General features: G+C 36.9%; 1 protein-coding gene across 6 annotated transcripts in view; it reads right to left on the reverse strand.

Moving 5' to 3' along the window:
- The window catches only part of PIK3C2G (phosphatidylinositol-4-phosphate 3-kinase catalytic subunit type 2 gamma), a 668,476-nt gene that overhangs the window by 574,877 nt on the left and 78,984 nt on the right, over positions 1–14,615 (reverse strand). The window lies entirely within an intron of this gene.

Raw genomic sequence — 14,615 nt, forward strand, 5'->3', positions numbered from 1 at the left:
GATTTTCATCATAGCCATGCACCACAGCCACAAAATATGAAATATATGGACATCACTCATATTAAGCTCAAGGGTGAAAGTTCCTAACTTTTAAATTCTCCAAAAGTCATGTGAATGTCCCTTCAAATCCTGTGCCTGAGAAAGGTCAGTCCTGCTCTAAAAGTAGAAACAGTTAAGTCACAAGTAGTCTCAGACTTTTCAACCTCTGTTCTGTCAGTAGGGTAGAAATGCTGAGATTTTAAGATGACCTTCTGCTAATACAGTAAGAGCTTCTTCAGGTCAGAGGGCAAGAGTCAGTATTAAAAAGTCAAATCATATAACATTTTTAAATTATGATAAAATCTTGTGAATTTTAGAATATGCTTTTCTGTATGTGGATTTGTAGCTGGTTTAATTTATTACATATTATTTGTATTATTACACACGTCTTATATGTAATAACCTATGTTATTCCATGATCTGCCCCATGTCTATTTGTATGTCATCAAATATAAATTCTCCCTCTTGATTTACTATATCAAGTAATGTGAGTTCTCAATTCCTCAGACAAACCAAATATGCAGAATGGCCTATCATGCCATCGCTCCCATGCTCACTGTATAAAATACAACTGAGGAGCATCCCACTTCATCAGACAGACGCATTGTCTTCTGACTACAGAGTACACTTGGACAGACATTACTTTGGGAAGTGGCAAGCATATATAAATGGTGGACCCATCTCTGTTTAACATGTATTCATTGAATAAATTAGTCTCATTAGGTTTGCATAAACATCTCGTTTACTTGGGCCTTCTAAAGGTGTTATAGCACCTTAAGAAATGTTTTCCAGTTGTGTTGTAGCCAATACCATCTGCTTCAGGATCACCTAGGGTACATGTTAAAATGCATTTGACAGGATGGGATGAAGTAGAAAAGAATAGCTTTATTGCTTTGCAAAGAGGACCACAGCAAGCTAGTACCCTTAAAACTGTGTCCCAACCCCTGGGGGAAAAACGCGATTCCTGCAGGCCAAACTTCACAGAAATTCTTATTGAGTAGGTTGGGTTGTAACCCTGGGAACTGCACATCAGCAATGTTAAGATGCACCTAGGTGGCTGGATCCCTACTTAAGAGAAAATAATTTTTCCAGATATAATCTTGGCTTGAGATGGTAAATGTACTGCATGGAAATTTATAAGGCCTTTAATCCAAAAGCCAGCAAAAGTTGCACTTATACTGTCATTGGGATCAGAGGACATAGATGTGTTATCCATATCTTTTGTCATTTTAAATATATGAGTAGATCCTGTAGAAACACTCATAATCCAGAACTCAGAGTGAGTGCTTATTGGTTTGTAATTGTGTCTTTTGATATATTTTTGCCCTTAGCTAAAAGACTAGAAGAACAGGAAAATCTCTCAGCCTATCATAGGAAACTGGAGGCTTGGAGAATCGTAAGTTTCCTAAATTAAGGCAAAAGAACTGTGAAATCATAATAATTTGCACTTCTTCAGTGCTTACTGCTATGCATTAATTTATTCCAGTATCTGTCCCTTGACAGAATTAATCTTATTATACCCCTTTAATATGTGAAACTGACATGAAAAAAGGTTAAGAGAAATTTCCAAGTTTATATAATTATAATTGGTAGATGCTGAGAATTACATTTAATCTCTTAACACTTTATTTTGCAGAAAAGAGTTTATTGATTTCTAGTTTATGTTTCATAGCCATGTGATAGAAACTCCAAGAGATATAGTATATACTGTATAAAAATATAGTATATTTTTAAAGGATATTTTAAAAATATCCTTATTTTTTACTTCCAATTCTTTTTTTTTTTACTTTTTTATTGAAGTGCAATTGAATTACTATGTTGTGTTAATTACTGCTCTACATCAAAGTGACTCACTTATACATATTTGTACATTCTTAACCTCTATACACTTTTGTTGAATCTTCAATTGTCTCAGAGGTCATTTTATGGATCACGGCATACTATTGAGACTGCCCTGTTGTAGAAAAGGTCAACTTTACCAGCGTGTTTTCTGTAAACTACTTAAAAGGATATTTTCTACCCATGGATCATATACTTTCTGTAGAACAGACAAGTTGCTCATTTGAAATGACATTAATGGTTTTTATTTGTTTTCCAAGTCTTGTCAATCTACAAAATAGAGGACTTGATAACGCTAGGAATCTGAATCTGCTAGAATTAAAGCTGGGAGAGATTTTGGTTCTAAACATGGTGGTCTGTATTCGCAGAAGCCACATTAAGAAGAACTCATGACTTGCCAACAGCCAAATCTGGTATATGATTAATTGAGAATTTAGCTCAAATATAAACATGCTCTGAATAGAGAAGGTGAAAACTGGATCAGAAATTACATATGTCAGAGCTAAAGCCAGAAGCTGGAGTGTTTTTTAAAAGTCAGCAGTTTACAGGAAAAAGGAAATGGGAGGCCTGATACAAGATAGGCAGGAAAAGCGAGAAGGTGTAAGTAAGTATTAGAAATGTTTATAATTAGTGTTTAAACAATGGATTCTGGAATTTCTTCATATTTTTTGGCTCTGCTGTGTGTGTGTGTCAGAGATGCCTGTATGTGCTCAGTCTTATCTGACTGCGATCTCACGGACAGTAACCTGCCAGGTTCCTCTGACTATGGAATTTTCCAAGCAAGAACACTGGAGTGGGTTGCCATTTCTTCCTCCAGGGAATCTTCCTGACCCAGGGATTGAATCTCTATCTCTTATATCTCCTGCATTGGCAGGTGGATTCTTTTGAATCTGAGCCACCTGGGAAGCCTGTACTAAGCTGGAATGGGGACTTCCCAGGTGACACTACTGGTAAAAAAATCTGCCTGCCAATGCAGGAGATGTAAGAGGCCCAGGTTTGATCTATGGTTGGGAAGAGTCCCTGGAGTAGGGAATAGCAACCTGCTTCAGTAGTCCTGCCTGGAAAATTCCATGGGTGGAAAGACTTGGTAGGCTACAGACCATGGGGCCATAAAGAGTTGGACAAGACTGAGCACAATGACTCCTGTTAATAACCATAGACTTTTACTTCTCTATTCTTACAAAATTAAGATACTCGATATAAATTAAACTCTAAATATTACAAAACATTTGAATAGAAAAATATAAAGACTAATTTACTGGGCTCTAAGATTTTCTTTAGATCAATGAAATCTAATTAGTATTAGATCTAAATGTATCTAAATCTCTTCATAGATACATTTGAATTATTTGGATATGAGTTAAAATGACTAAGAGAAGAAGGAAAGAGCAATTAATTTCCTAAATCCATATCTTAGGCTTTATGATACTGCACTGAGAATATTTAAGAGTTACAATTTTAAACTAGTATACTGCCACAAACTAGAATTTAAGTCAGAGAATAGAATTAATTATCGTAATTTTGGGATCTGTCATTAATCTAATGGTCTTACATGGAAAAAATACTGAAATACTTCTCTTAACTTTGAATTCAGTCACACACAGAGGTTTTGATGATGATCACAATGATGATAATTACAACTGAAGGGATGAATAAAACATAAAGATGAAACAGGTAAGTATTAGACTTTTATCTTTCTGCAGAAGAAAATTTGACCACATACTTTCCAAAACTGAATGCCTTAATGAGTAAGATTAATATATACTTTACTACAGTACTGTAATGAACCTCTTGATTTCAGTGGTGAGTACAATCATAGGAATATATCAGATCTCTGTGCGAATGACCAATATATTTCTGAAAAAGCATTCTGTCATAAAATAACAATGGCAGCACTTATTTTTTTATTCTTTCTTTTTTGTTTGTTTCTTTGAAAACGACAATTTAAAAAGTAACCATCTATAGAACTTTGATCAAAAATACTATATAGACTAAGGTAGTATGTATGGATGTGAGAGTTGGACTGTGAAGAAGGCTGAGCGCCAAAGAATTGATGCTTTTGAACTGTGGTGTTGGAGAAGACTCTTGAGATTCCCTTGGACTGCAAGGAGGTCCAACTAGTCCATTCTGAAGGAGATCAGCCCTGGGATTTCTTTGGAAGGAATGATGCTAAAGCTGAAACTCCAGTACTTTGGCCACCTCATGCGAAGAGTTGACTCATTGGAAAAGACTCTGATGCTGGGAGGGATTGGGGGCAGGAAGAGAAGGGGACGACCCAGGATGAGATGGCTGGATGGCATCACTGACTCGATGGATGTGAGTCTGAGTGAACTCCGGGAGATGGTGATGGACAGGGAGGCCTGGCGTGCTGCAATTCATGGGGTCGCAAACAGTCGGACACGACTGAGCGACTGAACTGAACTGAAGATATTACACCATTCTTTGTTGTTTTCCCTAAATCCTGTAAGTAGTATACTTACTAATATGTCTTAAGTCATCTATGTTTAATATTGCATATATTTTAATAAATTAGATAAATAGAAGTTGAAGAGAATATTAAGAAAGTGGAATATAGATATGAAAGAGCTACCTAGAATACTGTATGGTTTGCAAAGACTGAAAAAGAAATACATGAAATGTTGGGTATATGTCATAGTACATCCAAAGAGAATGCTAACACATATCCAGTTGAATTCTAGAAGAATAAAATAGAAACTTGAGAGGCTGTAATCAAATAAGTATCAGATTGAGGACTCTATATATTTGAACAAAAACACAGAAATCCTAAATAAAAAGAAGTTAGACAAAATACACACACAGACACATTATCATAAAACTGAAAATAGCAAATGCAAGATAAAGATCCTAGAGGAAAAAACATAAAAATGCAAGTAGAAATTACCCTCAAAGTCTGACAGTAGCGATAGCAACAATGAAAGGCAAAAGAAAATGGTATTATTATTTCAGAGAGCAAATGCATACCAACCAACATATTCAAAGAAATTTTCTTTCAATAACAAGAGATAAGTAAAGACAATTTCAGACAAAATAAGCATAGAGCTTGCTTCCACTAGATTATCACTAAAAGAACTTACAAGGATGTAATTTCAGAAGAAGGAATTTATTCTATGAGGAAAATCTGAAATATAATTGACAACAGTGAACATTTGTATGATGAGGATAAATTCAAAAAAAATGACTTGGGCTATAGTAACTGATGATAGTAGTACTATGTGATTCTAAAGATTAAGGAACAAAATAATATTACTGATATCATTATTGTGAGGTTTAAAAGATGTAGGGTTTGCAGGAGTTCATATTATATTTTTGGGCTCTCCTGGTGGCTCGGATGGTAAAGAGTCTGCCTCAATGCAGGAGACCTGAGTTTGATTCTTGGGTTGGGAATATCCCCTAGGGAAGGAAATGGCGACGACTCCAGTATTCTTGCCTGGAAAATCCCATGGACAGAGGAGCTTGGCAGGTTACAAAGAGTTGGATATTTAGACTGAGATACTAACACATATTATAGTTTTACCTAAAAAAAAAGTATTTTAAAAGGGTATTATTCCCATAATCAGATTCCTTTCATGATAAGTATATTTGGTTCCCATATGTTTTATTTTTAGCTTGTCTTATAATTTACCTTCAACTTTATTTTTGGTAATGTATTCATTTTCTATTTTGGTTTTCTATGTGAGATATTTTAGTCCTGGATTTGAACCAATGGAGTAGTTTGAGGATGTAAATCTTGATTTCTTATGTTTGGATGTATTCAAAATGATTGAAACTCATAATCTAATTATGTCTTGTGTCATTTTAAAAATAAAAACTTCACCCCAAAATAAAATTTAATTACTTAGAAAGGTTTTAAAAACTGGTGATTTGGAGCACAAGTTCAGCTACAGAATTTTAGCTTGTTTTTTTTCTAACTTTGTGCTTGAGTGCCTTTAAAAGGGGGTAGGCATTCAATCCTCAGTTAACCATCACTGGCAGAACCCCTTTTTGCTTTATCTCAGTCTATTTCATGTCATTTCACACATCTGTTTTACTTGCCTAATACTTAAATGCGTTTGAATTCTTGATTGGTGACTTACAAGATGGCAACTATCTGAAAAATACGTACTCCAGCTTATGAAATGTTGAAAATTCTATAAATGTACATTCCATTTTCTAAGAAAATCCAAAGTGTAATATTAATGGCAAAATTTGTTGAAAACATATATTTGCTGAATTTTGGTGTGATCATGGGCTAATTATTTGATCCTTCCCAGAATCTTCTTAGCATGCATAAAATACACATAATAATAATTGCCCTGTCCATTTCACATAGCATACTATATAGATGTCTCGTACCAATGTTTTTGCCCTAAGATGTCTGATATGTGCATAAGAAGGTTAGAAGTCATCACTCCTAACAATAATAAGCTGAACAAACTAAAACATCAACACCATTTCTTAGATCCATCAGAAGGATAGCATCACAGGGCAAACCAATGCATCAAAATTAAAGAGACAGGAAAATACAGAGAATGACAGCTTATCAGAAAGGAAACCAGCAAGCCAAACCTCTGTGGAGAGACCAGCACCTGGATAGAAAAACCTGAACTGTAACTAATGAATTGTGGGAGCTCAATGTGAACAAGTGCGAGAGTGAAAATATCCAGGAGAATCAGAAGATCTATCAGATACTTACACTGTGTATCCAAGAAAAAAAAAAAAAAAGAAAAAAAAACAGAAACAAAACTCTTATGCAAGAGGAAAGTTCAAGGAAGCATTTTGAAACATGCCAGATCATTCTCTTCTTCTTACCAAGGCCTACCCTTAGAAGAAAACTATTTTACCAGAATCTGACCTGGAAAGGAAAGGACTTCAAGGGATAATAATTAAGGGGTATAGAGGAACTATAAGTGAAACCATTTTGCGTGAACATTTTAGAATAAATATATCATTGAAAAATAAAACATCTCTCCATAGAGACCATCTAAAAAACTATTTCACATTCATATCCAGTCACTCCTATTTTCCCTTTTTCAATGCTCAGTAATATCACTGAGATCTTATACAATATATTCCTTACTTAATAAATTGGCTATTAAGATAATCAACTTATTTTCAAATAGAATATATCTTGAATTTAAATGATCTTTTCTTCTTGGGTTTTCCCACTCCTGTTAACAAGGCAGTTAATATCCCGGTATTACAGACATGAAAGCTTTTTTATTATCCTCAGTCTATTCTTTTTCTGTAAACAAATTTTCACAAATATTTCTCAGAATTTCTCAATCATTTTCATTACCATTGATTAGCTCCAGGGTTATTACCATCTGTGGCATCCTGAACATCTTTGAACATCTTTTGTTTCTATATATTAATTAAAGACTTCCCTCGTAGCTCAGTCAGTAAAGAGTCTGCCTGTAGTGCAGGAGACCCAAGTACAATCTCTGGGTACTCAGGGACTGTACTCAGGAAGACCTATTGGAGAAGGAAATGGCAGCCCACTCCAATATTCTTGCCTGGAGTATTCCAAGGAGAGAGGAGCTAATTCTGTTCAGATTCACCAAGACTTGATTGAAATATTAAAGCTTACTTGTTATCACTGATAATTGAAAAATAGAGCACCACAGACTGAGGGCTATGCTTAGCTGGGATGGAGGTGGATATGTGAATTGCAGCCACATATATGGAGAAGGCAATGGCACCCCACTCCAGTGCTCTTGCCTGGAAAATCCCATGGATGGAGGAGCCTGGTAGGCTGCAGTCCATGGGGTTGCTAACAGTCAGACGTGACTGAGCAACTTTACTTTCACTTATCACTTTCGTGCATTGGAGAAGGAAATGGCAACCCACTCCAGTGTTCTCGCCTGGAGAATCCCAGGGACGGGGGAGCCTGGTGGGCTGCCGTCTATAGGGTCGCACAGAGTCGGACATGACTGAAGCGACTTAGTAGCGGCAGCAGCAGCAGCCACATATACTAGTCCCTGAGAAGCAGCTGGCTTGTCCAGGCCTGAAGTCTACTTGAGAACTACTGCTTAACTTTAACCTCCAAATGGTCACTATGACAATTTAAAATCTGGGGGACAGTGAAGAGTGAGAACAAGTCCAGGCTCTTGGGAACCAGGCTAATGGTAGAAATGGTTTTTAAAAATGTGTCCATGTAGAGCAGAAAACAAAAAAAGGCACTGATGATGTGTAAAAACCAGTTTCTTTAGAAAGACAATTGTCAACTTTCTTCCTTTATGATTGTATTGTATTTTCAAATACTCCTATAACAAAATACATTTCCCTCTGCAGCTTGTATGCAGCATAGCTAAGTAATGTCATCATTGAATAAGGAAAACAAATCCAAGAATAAGGACCATGAGACTGCACAGATTTGCAAAAGGAAATTCTCTTTCAGATTCTCATGAGAAGTTTTCTGTTCTCAGCTGGAGTTCCTTTGGGAAAAACATAATTATGAGTGACAGAGCACAAATATTTGCTTAGATAAATAAATAATGTCTATCAGAAACAAAGGATCTCTCTGTAATGGAAGTTATAATAAGTTGGCTATGTATATCTCATCTATTAAAAGCAAAATTTCAGCAATTAACCTTGGTTTCATTGTGAACACTCAAAATTGTCAAACAACAAATCAGTGAATGACAAGTGTAAGCCTGATATAGGGTAACATGCTATGTGTTATAGGACTATTGTTGTTGTTCAATGGCTAAGTCATGTTCGATTCTTTGCCTCCCCATGGATTGCTTTGCAGCACATCAGGCCTCCCTGTCCCTCATCATCTCCCAGCGTTTGCCCAAATTCATGTCCATCGAATTGGTAATGCCATCCAACCACCTCATCCTCTGCCTCCCTCTTCTTCTTTTGCCTCCAGTCTTCCCCAGCATCACGATCTTTTCCAGTGAGTTGGATTTTCACATCAGGTGGCCTAAGTATTGTAGGGCTATAATTTGTTTTTAAATTTGATTTCTTGGGAGTGATGAGATATCTTTTCTGGTTTAATATATGGTCATTTTGTTGTAAATCTTTATACATACTTGAAAAAATTGTTACTGTATTGAGTATAAGATTCTTTCTTCATGTTTTAAGAATCTATACCCTAATAATTGATTTGCAAAAAAAAAATTGATTTCTGTTACATTTTTGGTTTTGCTGCATAGCACTAACAAACCTGATTTAGAAAAATCAGTTTCACAAATTTTAAGAACAAGAATCATTTAGCTTTGAGATAAAATATCTTAAAGCCAAGAGATAGCACATTGGAGTAGAAAGAACACTGGGATTATGTATAAAAGAAATGGTATAGCTTAAAGTCTAACTTCTACTTACTAAGAATATTTTTCTGGGTTGCACACTTACAATTGCCTCTGAGTCTCAGTGTGCATGCCTACAAGCTGGAAAGAATGTGATCTGTAATACCTATCCATGCAGTTGTTAAAGTAAGCAGCAATATTTTGCTTATATGTTTTTTGGAATTTCCGAACCCTAAGGCACTTTGGCTTAACAAACCATCTTAAAAACCAAGTGTGGGGTAGGAGGGAGGCTCAAGAGGAAGGGGATAGGTGTGTACTCATAGCTGATTCACATTGTTGTACAACAGAAACTGTCACGACATTGTAAAGGAATATCCTTCAATTAAAAAAAATAATGAAGCAAATGTGGAAAATTTTGTGTAAACAGTTTTTTCGCTTCTCCAGAGATCCAAGTGGATGTTTTCTCAAAAAATCTTTCATATATCAATTTGAAATCTCTTTTGTAAGAAAAAGACTCACACACAGAAACAAACAACAACAAAAACTTAACTTTGTTCTAAAAATCTATAGATAAGACAAACTGCATGTTCCACCAGCTGTATCTTCTCACTAGCGTTAGACTTATACAGTCAGCTTAGTCCTGGACAGCCCCAAGGGTTTATTCAATTTAACGTGTCTAGAAATGGAAGCATCTGCTCCTTCAAACTGCTTCTCAGAGTGAAATTTTTTGTTGTTGTTCAGTTGCTAAGTCATGTTTGACTCTTTGCAACCCCATGGACTATAGCCTGCCAGGCTCCTCTGTCCAAGGGATTTCCCAAGGCAAGAATACTGGAGTGAGCTGCCATTTTTTTCTCCAAGGGATCTTCCTGGATCAGAGATTAAACCCATGTTTCCTGCATTAGCAGTCAGATTCTTTACCACTGAGCCACTAGGGAAGCCCCTTAGTGAAATTAAACAACAAAAACCTGTTAATGACACCACCCTCAACCTAATCATTTAAATCAGAATTTAATATTTATCTAAGGTTTACTGTCCCTTCTTCATACTATCTCTGTAGATTTTCTGATTTTTATTGGCTGTGTATTGATATTTCTCAAAAAACATTTCCTTGATTTCATTGCTACTTTAATTCAGAGCCTTTGAAAGTATAAGATGGCCTTTTAAGAAGTGGTCCTGCTTCTACTTCTTCAGCTTCTCTTACCTCCTTTATTTAGTGTCATCAAACTATTTTATATTACTTTCCAGAGTGGAGTATAAGTAATAAAAATAAGTAATATATAAAAATAAAGAAATGATAGATGATTACTCTCCTACTTAAAAATTCTTGATAACTATGTATACAAGATATCATATAAAGTCACCCAGAATTCTCCTTGTGTTTTATTTATTTTTTATTGGATTGTAGTTGCTTTACAATGTTGTATTAGCTTCTGCTCTACAGCAAAGTAAATCAACCATACATATACATGTATCCCCTCTTCCTTGGATTTTGTTCTCATGTAGGTCACCACAGAGCATTGAGTAAAGTCTCCTGTGCTATATAGTAGGTTCTCATTAGTTATCTATTTTGTGGAAGTATCAATAGTATATCTACATCAACCCCAATCTCCCAGTCCACCCCACACCCACTCCTCCTGGTATACATACATTTGTTCTCTGCATTTGTGTCTCTATTTCTTTTTTGCAAATAAGTTCATCTATACCATTTTTCTAGAGTCCACACATATGCATTAATCGATATCTATTTTAATATTTTTTACTTACTTCACTCTATATGACAGTCTCTAGGTCCATCCATGTCTCTGCAAAAAGCACAATTTCCTTCTCTTTTATGGCTGAAAGTGAAAGTCACTCAGTTGTGTCTGACTCTTTGTGACCCATGTCCATGGAATTCTCCAGGCCAGAATACTGGAACCATTCCCTTCTCCAGGGAATCTTCCCAACCCAGGGGTCAAACCCAGGTCTTACACACTGTAGGTGGATTCCTTACAAGCTGAGCCACCAGGGAAGTCTTTTATGGCTAAGTAAAAAGTTAGCTTAAAGTTCAACATTCAGAAAGTTAAGATCATGGCATCTGGTCCCATCACTTCATGGAAAATAGATGGGGAAACAGTGGAAACAGTGTCAGACTTTTTTTTTTGGGGGGGGGGTTCCAAAATCACTACAGATGGTGATTGCAGCCATGAAATTAAAAGACGCTTACTCCTTGGAAGAAAAGTTATGACCAACCTAGATAGCATATTCAAAATCAGAGACATTACTTTGCCAACAAAGGTCCATCTATTCAAGGCTATGGTTTTTCCAGTGGTCATGTATGGATGTGAGAGTTGGACTGTGAAGAAAGCTGAGCATCAAAGAATTGATGCTTTTGAACTGTGGTGTTGGAGAAGACTCTTGAGAGTCCCCTGGACTGCAAGGAGATTCAACCCGTCCATTCTGAAGGAGATCAGCCCTGGGATTTCTTTGGAAGGAATGATGCTAAAGCTGAAACTCCAATACTTTGGCCACCTCAAGCAAAGAGTTGACTCATTGGAAAAGACTCTGATGGTGGGAGGGATTGGGGGCAGGAGGAGAAGGGGATGACAGAGGATGAGATGGCTGGATGGCATCACTGACTCAATGGACATGAGTCTGAGTGAACTCCGGGAGATGGTGATGGACAGGGAGGCCTGGCGTGCTGCAATTCATGGGATCTCAAAGAGTCAGATACGACTGAGCTACTGAACTGAACTGAACATTCGATTGTATATAGATACTACATCTTCTTTATATATCCAGGGAAAATCATAATTCAGAAAGACACATGCACCCCAGTGATCTTTGAAACACTGTTTACAATAGCCAGATCATGGAAGCAACTAAATGTCTCGATGTCTTAAAAAAAAAAAAAAAAAAAAAAAAAAAAACCAAGACAAACTATTTTACACTGAAGTATAGCCAAATATATAAAGAAAGCTGAGTGCCAAAGAACTGATGCTTTTGAACTGTGGTGTTGGAGAAGATTCTTGAGAGTCCCTTGGACTGCAAGGAGATCCAATCAGTCCATCCTAAAGGAAATCATTCCTGAATATTCATTGGTAGGACTGATGTTGAAGCTGAAACTCCAATACTTTGGCCACCTGATGCAAAGAGCTGACTCATTTGAAAAGACCCTGATGCTGGGAAAAATTGAAGGTGAGAGGAGAAGGGGACGACAGAGGATGAGATGGTTGGGTGGCATCACTGACTCAGTGGAGATGAGTTTGAGTAAACTGCAGGAGTTGGTGATGGACAGGGAGACCTGGTGTGCTGTGATCCATGGGGTCGGGAAGAGTCAAACACGACTGAGTGACTGAACTCAACTGAACTGAACTGATCAATGTTGTGGCATAAAGCCACATATGTTTATTAATATCTTCTTACAGTTCCTTAGGTTGTAAGTCCAAAATTAATTTCACTGGGTTGAAATCAAGTTGTCCACAGGGTCCTGTGCCTCAGAGTCACATGGGGGAAAGTACATTCCTTGCTTCTCCAAGTTTCGGTGGCTGTCAATGTCCTTGGCTTGTGGTTGCATTATTTCAATGTCTGCTTCTGTGGTCCCACTGTCTTCTCTTCTATCAAATATCCCTCTGCCTCATTCTTATAAGGATACTTGTGACTGCATTTAGTGCTCATCTGGTAAAGAACTTGCCTACAGTGCAGGAGACCCTGGTTTTATCACTGGGTTGGGAAGATCCCCTGGAGAATGAATGGCTACCCACTCCAGTATTCTTGCCTAGAGAATTCCATGGACAGAGGAAACTGGCAGCCTACAGTCCATGGGATTGCAAAGAGTCAGACTAGACTGAGCTACTAACACTTTGACTTCTTGAGTGATCGTCTAGAGTAATGTCAAGATTCTTCACTTAATCACAGCTGCAGGTATACTTTTCCTGTATAATTTTACATTTACAGGTTCCGGAAGTTAATTAGAACTTGATATCTTTAGAGGCCATTATTCTACCTGTTGAGCTTCCCAGGTGGCTCAGTGGTAAAGAATCCACCTGCCAAAGCAGGAGACACAGGAGACATGGGTTCAATCCCTGGGTAGGGGAGATCCCCTGGAAAAAGAAATGGCACCCCACTCCAGTATTCTTGCCTGGAAAATCCCATTGACAGAGGAACCTGGCAGGCAAAAGTTTATAGGGCAGCAAAAGAGTTGGAAATGACTTAGTGACTAAAAAACAACATATATTATCATTCTATAATAATTTAGCTACGTTTCTTTTATCTGTGCACCTAAGGCACCTTATGTTTACTTCAATTTACATTTCATATATTGGGTTGGCCAAAAAGTTCATTTGGGTTTTTCCATAACATATTATGGAAAAAATCTAAGAGAATTTTTTGGCCAACTCAATATGAACATTCAATTCAGTTCAGGTGCTCAGTTGTGTCCGACTCTGCGACTCTAAGGATTGCAGAATGCCAGACTTCCCTGTCCATCACCAACTCCCAGAGCTTGTTCAAATTCCTGTCCATCAAGTTGGTGATGCCATCCAACCGTCTCATCCTCTGTTTTCCCCTTCTCCTTCTGCCTTTCGTCTTTCCCAGCATTAGCGTCTTTTCTAATATGAACATTAGATCTTGCTTAAGGTGAAAGGAACTTCCCAGTGGCTTAGTGGTAAAGAATCTGCCTGGAATGCTGGAGACACAAATTCGATCCCTGGGTCAGGAAGATCCCTTGGAGGAAGGCATGGCACCCCACTCCAGTATTCTTGCCTGGAGAATTCCATGGACAGAGAAGTGTGGTGGGCTATGGTCCATGGGGTTGCAAAGAGTCAGACACAAAGTCATTTAGTTAGCGACTAAACAACAATGTCTATACATGCTTATGTATTACTGTGAAATGTGATCTTATCACCATTAATACATCAGTCTTAATTCTGAAAATTTTATTTTAATTTGGAATATTTATTTCTAAAGGGTAGTGAAAGGAATTGAGAAAATATGAGCAACATATATTTCTCATATTTATATTGTTCAGCAATATTATTTCTGCAGAATATGGACTCGATCTGGCTTCCTGTTAGAGCAGCTCTGTTGCAAAAGAAAAACTGTTTTTGAAGACCATAGCTACTTTTGCAAATACTGACCAATTTCAAATTATTAAGAAGGAACTGACTAAAATTTTAGCCTACATACAACTGCTGAGAAAAACTAAAGTAGCTTCAAAGATTTCTTGTGTTTGTGGAAAGAGGACATAATTTCTAGAAGAGACAAAAATGGTGACTAGCTGAGTTGTAATTACTGTTAGCTATCCTATTTTAACTATTATGAACGTTGTGGGAAGCTAAAACTTTATGAAACAATAAACACCTCAAGAATAATTTAAAACAGTAAAATAAATACTGAACCATTACCTTGAAAAGATAATTGCAATTATAAGTATACATGCTGAGAAAAATTAGCAAAGCCATTCAATTATTTAGTCCCACATATGCTTTGAAAACCCTTGAAAATTGGGGA

Source organism: Ovis aries, chromosome 3 (genome assembly GCF_016772045.2).
Source record: "Ovis aries strain OAR_USU_Benz2616 breed Rambouillet chromosome 3, ARS-UI_Ramb_v3.0, whole genome shotgun sequence".
In the NCBI taxonomy this organism is placed as follows: Eukaryota; Metazoa; Chordata; class Mammalia; order Artiodactyla; family Bovidae; genus Ovis; species Ovis aries.